The following is a 9,843-nucleotide window of genomic DNA, read 5'->3' on the forward strand; positions in this document are numbered from 1 at the left end:
TGCCCATCACAAGGGTTATGAAAACAAGCCCTGAAGAGGTTTAGGGCTGGGTTTGGGAAGGTCGTGGTGGTGGGAAGGGAGCAAAGCATGCATCACTGTCACGGTGCTGGACGAGAGTGTTGCGAGAGTGACACAGAAACATCTCGAAACACACGGAGGGAGGGACTCTCACCCATGGCTGCCCTTTGTAGGGATGTCATCTCGAATGTTTGCCACCAGTGTGGGTCTCAGGGTTGGGAGAGCAGAACATCTGAAAAGATGAATTCTATCACTTAACCTTGGAATCTTCTAACTGGTCACATTTCCTTCTTTGCTTTTGGCCAACCAAATGCTTAGAGCTGATAATACAGGGTTGATTCTCCTGTAACTCTGGCTCACTAGGACAATTATTTCATATCCTAACCGACCCCCGAGTTTACCTTATTTGTAAATGTTTTCATTCTATCGTGCTATGTTACATTCATCTAAAATATCCAAAAGCCTTTGATAATGAAGATGCATGGATAAATTATGTACATATACATCTTTGTAAGTAATTTTTCAGCTCCTTACAATAAAACAGGGGTCTTTAAAATGAAAATTCCAGAACAGACAAGAATTCTTTTACGGCAGCCCTATGACTCTTATTCAAATAAAGAAAGTGGCACGTACTGCTTCAAGGAAATACAGGTACATCAATTGGACAAAATGAATGGCCAAGAAACTAATACTTGGTTTGTATTCATAATATTTAGTGTTTGTATATATAACGATTTAGTGCAAGATAAATGTAGTGTAATTAAATGTATCGTAATTTAATGGGGGGAAAAGAGCAAATATGCAATAAACAGTGCTGGAATAACTACAACACTATTTTGAAGAAAAAAATGTTACCTTGATCAAATAAAAGTTCTGATGGCTTAAAGAGTGAAATGTTAAAAATTAGCCTCAAACAAATGAGAAAAAATATATTTAATACTTATCAGATCTTGATGTTTAGAACGTCTTATGAAGAATTAACCAATGTGAGGAGCCTGGGTGGCTCAGTCAGTTGAGTGTCTGCCTTTGGCTCAGGTCATGATCCTGGGGTCTTGGGATCAAGTCCTGCTTCGGGCTCCTTGTTCAATGGGGAGTCTGCTTCTCCTTCTGCCTCTGCCTACTGCTCCCCCTGCTTGTGCTCTCTCTCTCTCTCTCTGTAACGTGAACAAATAAAAATCTTCCTAAAAAAAGAATTAACCGATATAAGAATCAAAATAGAAAGGGGCAGTAGAAGCGGTCATAAAATGGAAAAAATTTCTGTATAAAAAAATACTAAATCTCAATTGGTAAACAATATACTGGGGACTATTATTTGATATGAAACATGCTAGTTCAATACATAACATCTTTTAATATAAAGGTGTTAAAGGAAAAAAGTAAGACAAGCACTAACGTGATTATAACTATGAGTCAAGGGCTATAACAAACTAGAAAAATAAAAACCACAAAGGGCCATTAAGTACAATCTCTCAATATTCCTGATCTGCAAATTCAGTTTTTAGGATTTTCCCTAAGGAAACAGTCTGTGGTGAGTCAGAGAGTGTGGGTTTAGATGGAGCCTCCTGTAGAACAGTGAAACACTGGATATGTCCTCAATGACCAACAATAAAGGAAGTAATCCAATAAATTTCAAAGATAATGTAATAAAATGGGGGAAAGTTTGTAAAACTACTTCCAAATTGCTTTAAATAAACTAATAATTTTTAAAAACAACCTTAAAATGCTAAGTACGATTGCAAGACTATATATGTAAATAAATAAAATAACAGGCAGTAGTATCATAAGTAATCTTTTTTAGCATATTTTTTAAAACTGCCTTCTATTTTTTTTTCTTAATTGTCTACAATGAGTATATGGAATTTTATAGGTGACAGGAAAATTTGTTGAATTTCAAGAAATTTTAAAAAGAAAGAAAATTCATTTCCTTCATACGTTTTCACTGAGCTTCAGAGAGAAAAGTGGAGGAGGAAAACAGTACGTATAATGGGAGGACTATGTTTAAGCCTCCCATTCCCAAAGGAACCTCAGAAAAGCCGGCCCCTCAAGCTCCCAGGTCTTAATCAGGAATGCAGCCCCGGAATGGGGTCTTGCACAGCCTGAATACAGCTCCTGCTGGAGGTAGGGTGTGGGGCAGCGACCCCCTGTTGTTTGTAGGAGCTCAGTTCCCAGGTCTCCTGGCAGCCTTTTTCAGGCAGGCCCACTTCACAGACTGAGGGAGCATTGAAGGACACACCTAAACTTGGTTTGGCATCAGACTTGACCCTGAGGAGCTGCTGAGAAATGCTGCCTGGCTCGCGGAGAGGCTACATGGAGTCTTACCAGCCTGAGCGCCCTCTGGGGCCCTCCTCCTTCCTCCCTGTCACCATCTAGCTGAGTGACCACAGCAAAACACACCTAACCTTCGGAGTCTCCGTTTCCTCAAGTGTGAAATAGAGATTATAATCTCTACCTCATGGTGCCGTGAGCAGGGCTGCACGTACTGTACAACTATATTGGTTGTTAAAATATTGAACTTCTCAGTACGAGCTGGTAAACAAGCACCGCCCTAGGCCCTTGGGGTTCCTGATGGCCCCTCCTTGCCTCGTCCGCAATCTTCCCATCAAAGGCAGAAAGGCCTCCAGGACCCTGCGCCCACACTATTCCACGACGCCATTCGAATTATCCATCAAGGTGCCTGATTGTCAAATAGTTTGAATATCTTCTCGGGTTGTGGTAATTAAATATGAATGAGGTGATTCACATGGGTGAGATCACAGGCTGAGGAGATCTGGAGCTTTTTTTCTAAGAAGCATATACTTGCGGTTATCTCCTCAGGTCCACAGGATACTTTGTCTGTTGGGACGAAGCTCCTTTCCCTACCAAGGTGAGGAAGCCTGGGGGAGAGATGGAGAGTCCAGCCTGGAACGACCCAGCAGCAGCCCTGTGGCCTCTACGTGCTGCCTGCCTGGGTTCAGAGGAGTGGGCATGGTCGGCTCGCACGAAGCCTCGCCATGTAATCGCCATGAGGGTCCTCCTTAGCCTCGCTACCAACTCAGGAAGAGCAATACTGATTTTTTTGTTTTGTTTCGTTTTACAATAAAAATAGTTTTTCTGAAGAGCAGATACACAGCTTTAGATTTTAATAGATCATCTGAGAGTTTTTGACACAGATAAAGTTGAGCAGTTGAACTTCTGGCCTAGCTCGCCTCAGGCCCGGGCTGCCTACACTTCAGAAAATGGCCTCTAAGGGGAAAAAAAAAAAAAAAAAAGACTCTTAATTTATGATTCTGGTCTTTTCTTGAGGGCATTTTGTCCATTCCTAAGAAAAGGCAGGCCTAGGACAGTCTGCTCAGAGACATTTCATGAGTGGTCACAAATTCTGGTAGACACCCCTCATCATGGACAATCAACACCCTTACCCTTTCCTTCATGAAACATTTTTTTTTTTTTTTTTTTTTTTTTTTGCCCTTTAATGTGAAAATACTGAGAAACCTTCTGGAAGGTTTCTAACATCTAACACAAATGTGTTTAAAAATACCATCTAAATTTTCTGGGAAATTTGCACATTAATGATACTAACATGATTCCAACTTCCACAAGAATTACTTCTTTCCTGTCCTTGATTAATGTACTACAAGAAAACACTATGTGATATGGGACTGGGGCAGTTTCGGAGCATTGTCCTATGGGGGGAGTGAGAGTTACACTGATCCGAGGGCATTTAAGTGACTTAGAATTCAGATGCTTTTTTTTCACGTTATGTTTCCTGTTGGAAATGTGATGGTCTTAACACCATACGCCCTATTCATTCCCTGTCCTTGTAAAGTCCTGGGGAGGAGAGAAAATTCCAAATTCTGTGCTCATGTCTTTTTTGGGGGGGGGGGGCACTTAATTTGCAGGCCTGTTATACCAATTTGGAAACCTAAAACTCAAAAGGCTCTAGTACCCCTAAAGACAGTCTCATGGACTGTTACCACGTGGTTTGGGTTTTGGTTTCTTTTTTTCCTCTCTAGGATTAGAAAACCTTGTGAACCTTATAACCAGAGTTTGGATGAGGGCAACTTGCGCTTTTCACAGGTGTTCTTGCCTGTGACAAAGGACAAATTAAGTCTCTGAAATACTCATCTGCTAGCTTTTTCTGATGACTTCTATTTCAAGGTCTTCTCTCTCTAATTAGCCTCCCCAAATGGACTGTTTAATGCATAACCAATCTTGAACTTGCTCTTTTCTCTGACTGAAGAGAAAATTGCACTTCATTTTGTTGAGCTATGGTGCTTATGTTGCACATTTATCAACGAGTGATATTTTAGAATTCTGGATGGCAGCTGTTCAGAGTTTCCTCATTGGCAATATTAGATTGGGAATTACTAATGATGAATATATAAACCCTCTTTAATATACAATCTAATCAAAATTGTTCTAAATATTTAGCTTCTTAAATTCAAATTATTTTCCAAAGTATATCAGTCTAATGTGAACAAGAAACACTCTTTTTAGGGTCTAGAGGAAAGTTGAAACCTTTATAACATTTGTCACAGGGCCAAATAAATCACTGATAACAATATAATGCAGTGTGTTGATTTTAATATCTTCCTAGCTCTGCATCTACATAATTTTAATCTATTTCTATTAGTTTCTTTTCAACAGTAAATAAAATACTTAAAAAAAATCTTAGTCTGAAAAAAAAATGGCTCTGCTTGCTTTGTGTTGTTTTACCAAAGTCGTTTTTCATTTTTATTTATTTATTTTTTTCCAATGTCATTTTTTAATGTTCGTTTTTGTTTGTTCTTCTACAGCACATAAAGTAGTGGAAAAAAATATGTACATACAAGCTGAAATACAACTGGCGAATGGAGTTCACAGCATGATCCCTTTTAGTGCTTGATGCCACACTTGCGTGGGCAACAAACAGCAGTGCCTCTCGGTGCCTACAAGCAGGCAGGGTTCCCTTGAAGCGAGCAAGAATCTGTGCAAGGACTGGAGGGCAAGTGCTTGGGGGACCAAGAGCCCAGGGTATTGGAAAAACTTCGCTGACGTTCCTTTCTAAGAACCAGGACTCTTACCTCTTCATAGCAGTCTTGAATTGAACGATCGGTGGGAACAGAAGCTAAAACTCCTTCGGTTTGGGGGTGCGGGGAGTAGGGAGATATCGACCAAGGAAATATCAAACTGAGGTGAGTTACAGAATCAAGGAACGAATAATGGTCCAAGATGGGTTCTGTGGGGTTGACTTTGCAAAAGGAGCACGTAAGAGGAGGAAGGGGAAAGAAGGACCCAAACATAAAGAGACAGGTGGAGAAGCCCTGCCAGGTTATGTCCTCACACCCCACGCCCAGGTGTTAGTGTCACCAACTGACCAGGAAGGCAAAATGGGACTTAGTCTTGGTTGAGCCTGAACTCTAAGATGATAGCTGGGAACTGCTCAGTCCCTGTAGGCCTCTGAGGGCCCACCCATTGCCCATCTCCCCCAGTCCCAGGAAGCTCACCCAAAACAAAACAAACAAACAAACAAACAAACAAAAAACACTGGATGCCTGGGTGGCTCAGTGGTTGAGTGTCTGCTTTGGCTCGGGTCATGATCCTGGGGTCCTGGGATCGAGTCCCACTTCAGATTCCCCACAGGGAGCCTGCTTCTCCCTCTGCCTGTGTCTCTGTATCTCTCCTGAATGAATAAATAAATAAAATCTAAAAAAAAAAAAATGATGCACAGGACTGCCTCTGTAAGAATTGTAATGGACGCGGTTCAAATCCAATTTGGCCTTTCTCAAAAGAGGGGTCTAAAATGGTTGAAATTAAACATGTGGGGAAGAGCGATTAGAGAAAAGCACTTCTCTAGGGAGATTTGCCACCGTGCTGGGTCTCGTCCCTCCCTGTGGCCTGTGCCTTCTCCAAGCCAGGAGAGCCATCGGCGTTGCTTTTCCCCGTCTTCTCCTGTGTTTCGTTTCTTCAGGTCTAGTGTGGGGCTCAAAGTAGCCCAGCGGTCGAAGCCTCAGGCTGACCTCAGACACCAAGTTAGCACGAAACTCGTGCCCGAGGAATGGACAAGTTAACTCTGTGGCTTGAGTGACGAGACCCCCCGGGGGCTGCAGGGGGTGAGAGGGGAAGGCCTAGTGATGAGCAAGAGCACATGCCCACACCGAGGCAAAGGTCAGCGAGAGGTCATCAGCAATGGATGGCCCCCAAGAAGCCAGGAAATGTCCCAGGACATTTCAACTCTCAAGTCAAGTCAACTCTCAAGGTCAACTCTCAAAGTCAACTCAAGGTCTCCCACAGGCTGGTAGCAACCCTTCTCTCCTCTTCTTTCTCATGTCCCTGGGAGCTGGGGAGAGGGCAGGGAAGAGCCGGCAGGGTCAGGGCCCTCACAGGCTGCTCTCCTTCCCGTCCCGGGCCTGCCAGGCCACGGCTGAAGCCAGGAGGATAGAGCTTCCCACCAACTCTGAAGCCTTGACTCAACAGACATCCAGATGGCAGAGTTGACACCACTCTGGAAATAAAAAGGTTTTTTTTTTTTTTTATTTTTTTTATTTTCTAGTGTGTGACTTCATCCAGGGACAGAGAACATGTCCTTGAAGTGCGTTTGCTGCAGTAGTTGTAAGAGGAAAAAATGTGACTTTATGACTGTCCCTTAAGAGGCTCGTTGGCTCCGTGCCGACGCTAACATAAGAGTGTGCATGAACATGCAAGTGGGCAGGTGGCCACAGGCTGCAGAAGAGCCCGAGACATGAGAAGGCACCCATGGAGGACGGGACGGAGTGTCCGCTGGAGACGTCAGGGCAGAGTCTGCGCTGAGGCCGGGGCCAGGGAGGAGAGGCTCTAAACGGGCCTCCAGGGACAGCAAGTGGTTCGCAGCAACCGTTGCCTCTTCGAAAAGAAACGATGTCTGGACTGAAAGTCTAACCTCTCCTCTCTGGAAAGTGTAATAGAAACAGTCGGCTGACGTGGGATGAGCATTCCTCAGTGGGGCTGTCAAAGAGGAAGAAGTGACATTAGTGGGTGGACAACTGGTGTTGGGTCCGGGTCCCCAGGTACCTCTGCCACAATGCAGGGAGTCCCCTTCCCAGTCAGTACAAGGCGGAGTCAGGAGTGGGTTTGGGTGAGGAGTCTGTTCTTCTAGAATCTCATCACTGGGTGTGCTGGTGGTTGAAACTCTCGTGTCACTGGGCTGAGAGCGTAGGTCCTGGCTGAAGAGTTTACCGGCCTGCTCAGATCCACGTGGGCAATGACCACACAGACAACAACTCCAAGAGAGTCTTGGAGAAAGGAGCAGCACGTGACCACGAGCGCACCAGCCTGTAGGAGCCAGGTGGGCGCAGCCCCAGCGGCCCTACCCCCAGCAGCCCCGTCCCCTCCCGCATCTGTGTATAGACCCCGACTCCTTGCATCAATGAGTCGTCGACGAGCGTCATTGGGGACGGTCTCGGCTCTACCACCAACGCTGGAGTGGCCCGGGCCTCAGCTCCCTCGGCTCCTAAATGGGGGCGTGGAGAGCTCAGTGGCCCGACGGCTACAGAGCAAGTCGGCTACTCAAATTGAGGAACCCAAGCCCATCCCTGGAGACGTGTGACTCGGTAGAGAAAGGGGAGAAAGGGGAGGGTCCCACAATTTGCATTTGGACACATTTAAGGGGATTCCAGCGCAGAGGATCCAGAGGGACGCAAGGCGCAGGACCTCGAGATTCTCTTGTAAGCCAGTCCTCTCTGCTCCATGTGTGGCCAGCAGCCCCACAGAAACCAGTGGGCTCAAGCAGCAACCACTTTTATTTGAAATCCATATCCGCTGGGGTAGGCTGGCTCGCGGGAACTCCAGTCAATATGGCACACCACGGCACGCGGTGGTTAGGTTAACTGGTGTAGGTTAACTAGACGGTTAAACTGAAAAATCTCCCTTAACCGTGAGATGCTAGGATCCCAATTCGATCATATCCTTAGGTCAACCATTAGGAGCGGCTAATTTTTCTTTGTTATTTAAGGCTAGACGTCCGGTGGCTCCTCCAGAGGCCCTCCAACAGGCTCTCTGTGGGGTCAACAATACTTGCTGTAGACGGTTCAAAATTACACACACTGAGTACAAATAAAATTTCTTGACCCTCTATGTAGCTGTTATCTAAAATTGCCCGAGTCTTACGAGAGTTCACGACTTGGTCTCGCTCTAAGTATCGTTCTGCTTTCTTTCCCGCCCAGGGTGACCTCTGGCCGTCAAGGGGCCCTGGCATGTGAGTACGTACCGCAAATGAAATGTCCCCAGGATCACGCGCCATCCCCTGGATCCTTGCTGGGCTCCGACCTGCTGCGACTTGTCTGGCCGCCACCCGTGTGACAGTGGTGGCGTCCGCTGAACCATGCCTCTCCTCCTTGGTTCCCTCTGGGCACATGGGCCCCGTCGCTGAAGTCATGGCCCCAGCGGTAGGTCACACGTGCAGGCCTTCTTTCTGACGCTTGGGCTCCACCGCCTCCTTCCTTTCCCATCTCTGCCAGGGATCAGGCGAGGAAGACATGGGGTGATACCCCTAGACACCTCCCTCAGCCATTTCTAAAATCCTGTCTGGCACCACGTTAGACGTAGTGTCATGCCAACTGTGGGGATGTCCTGAAATACACGCTAGGAGAAGCCCACTGTTCTGGAACACGTTTCCACCACATAATCCCTCAAAGTGCAACCCCAGGGGGGCCCGACTGCTGGGATATTCGTGTCTAATGACGTGTATTTCTTCTTTCTCCTCCCAGCCACCTCCTCTCAGAAACATGAAGGGTTTTCTGTGTCTCTCTAAGGTGGAAATGACCCTTGAAGCCCGTGTCAGTCCTCTATACTACGGCTTATAATAAAATTCAATGACCTAGATTCCTTAGGCTTAGGATTTGATTTATAAAAGGAATTTTGGCAAATTTAAACTTTTTTTTCCCCTCTCAACAAAGCCTGGATTTCAATACTATGGTCTCACTATGAATTTTTAAAAATATGTTTTCCCACTGAAGGCCAAGAAACGACTTCTCTGTTCCAACCTCCTGTGAAATGATGAAGCCCACTGATTTAATAAGTGTAGAGCCATCCAGCAACATGATTTCTGGGAGTGAAAAAAAAATGTCAGTAATGTTTGCAAAAAATATTTTTTTTTCCTGTGCAAACAATAATCTGCATAGATTTGCCTCTCGGAAACTAGAAGCCAAGAAGAAAATAACTGATGCAAGTGCAAGCATTGCACCCAGGGCCGTAAGTGGAGGTAAACTGCTTAAGACCAAATACCGTGGAGTTTCTCTACTTCTGGTCTCTTGCAGATGCGGGGATCACAGAGACACAGGGAGTTCAGTACTCTGGGTATCTTGGCGGAGAAAACTGGAACAACGCGAGATGGCTTCCTTCCAGAAACTAGCAAGATTGGTAGTATCTACTCTTTGACAACATGGCCCCAGACTAGCCTCCAGCTTTATACCCCACGCCTCACCTGTGTCAACCTTCTTTTTCAACTCAGCCAGCCAACCTGCAGACCTTCGGACGCAGTGACGGGCGTTCCTGGATCTGCGTCTTTGCTCTCACAGTCCCTTCAATGGAATGAATGCTCCTAGGTTAGGGCCTTAAAGAGCAGTCAGCGAATCCATCAGGATTAAGTGAGAATCAAAACTCTTGTCTCCTGCTTGTATTTTCATCAAACGAGGTAATCTTGTGTTGTTACAAGGATGGAAGTACCATATTTAGACTCCTTTTACCAAAAGAAAAAAGAAAAAAAAAAAAAGAAGTACTATAGCAGGATCTTACTTTGAGAGAAAAGGAGATTATGTCCAATTTCCATTTGCTATAATTTGTCTATTCTTTTCAAAAGGACTTCTGAGTGGGAGCCATAAAGCTGAGTCT

The 9,843-nt window shown here is 45.2% G+C and overlaps 1 long non-coding RNA gene across 1 annotated transcript; it reads right to left on the reverse strand.

The window, feature by feature from the left end:
- Positions 1–4,704: 4,704 nt before the first annotated feature.
- On the reverse strand, positions 4,705–9,843 carry LOC112915441 (uncharacterized). The gene is made up of 3 exons (XR_003234069.2): positions 9,437–9,843; positions 8,222–8,464; positions 4,705–6,960 (listed from the first exon to the last, which is right to left on the reverse strand). It is a non-coding gene; the product is annotated as an uncharacterized lncRNA (long non-coding RNA).

This window comes from Vulpes vulpes, chromosome 14 (genome assembly GCF_048418805.1).
Source record: "Vulpes vulpes isolate BD-2025 chromosome 14, VulVul3, whole genome shotgun sequence".
Classification (NCBI taxonomy): domain Eukaryota; kingdom Metazoa; phylum Chordata; class Mammalia; order Carnivora; family Canidae; genus Vulpes; species Vulpes vulpes.